This window comes from Mangifera indica, chromosome 1 (assembly GCF_011075055.1).
Source record: "Mangifera indica cultivar Alphonso chromosome 1, CATAS_Mindica_2.1, whole genome shotgun sequence".
Taxonomy (NCBI): Eukaryota; Viridiplantae; Streptophyta; class Magnoliopsida; order Sapindales; family Anacardiaceae; genus Mangifera; species Mangifera indica.
Genome location: NC_058137.1, coordinates 19,062,820 through 19,063,704, shown reverse-complemented (window position 1 = coordinate 19,063,704; position 885 = coordinate 19,062,820). Strand labels below are relative to the sequence as shown.

Sequence of the window (885 nt, the reverse complement as noted above, 5' to 3'; positions counted from 1 at the left end):
TTTGTATGTTCATTACATGATCTTTGAAACAAGCTAGTTTACAGTTTGATCCAAAAATTGAAAAGACTGCAAAAGGGCTGAGAAAAGAAGCAAAAAGGAGACTGTACGCACATAGATCTGCTTACGAAACAGAGGAAAACATGGCTGAAAATTGGACTTTAAGAGAGCTTGCTGCTCCAGATTTAAATCAACAACCACACTGCATTACTTTTCCGAATTTAGATGTTAATACCACATTCGAATTAAAATCTGGACTAATTCATCTTTTACCTATTTTTCGTGGTTCTACAGGTGTAGATCCTCATAAACATTTAAAGGAATTTCATGTGGTGTGCACCGGAATGAAACCGAATGGAGTGACCGAAGAACAAATCAAGATGAGGGCTTTTCCATTTTCTTTGAAAGATGATGCATAAGATTGGTTGTATTATCTACCCACTGGAAGTATCACTACTTGGCATGAGATGAAAAAATTATTTTTGTAGAAATTTTTTCCAGCATCAAGAGCAGCCAGCATAAGGAAAGAAATTTGAGGCATTAGGCAGCAGAGTAGAGAGTCTTTATACGAATACTGGAAGCGTTTTAAAAAACTCTATACGAGTTGTCCACATCACCAAATTAGTGACCACCTGCTTATTCAATATTTCTACGAAGGACTTCTATCAAATGAGAGAAATATGATTGATGCAGCGAGTGGTGGAGCATTGGCTGACAAAACACCTGAAGCAGCCCGAAATTTAATTGTAAATATGGCGTCGAATTCACAACAATTTGGGAATAGATTAGACCATTCATCTCGACGTGTTAATGAGGTAAATGTATCTTCTCTTGAAAGACGACTTGATAATCTAACTACTCTTGTACGTCAAATGGCTGTAGGAAAAA

At 36.7% G+C, this 885-nt stretch overlaps 1 non-coding gene across 1 annotated transcript; it reads right to left on the bottom strand.

Moving 5' to 3' along the window:
• Positions 1–512: 512 nt before the first annotated feature.
• Positions 513–619, bottom strand: LOC123196147. The gene has a single exon (XR_006497616.1). It is a non-coding gene; the product is annotated as a small nucleolar RNA R71 (small nucleolar RNA).
• Between the last annotated feature and the right edge of the window lie 266 nt (positions 620–885).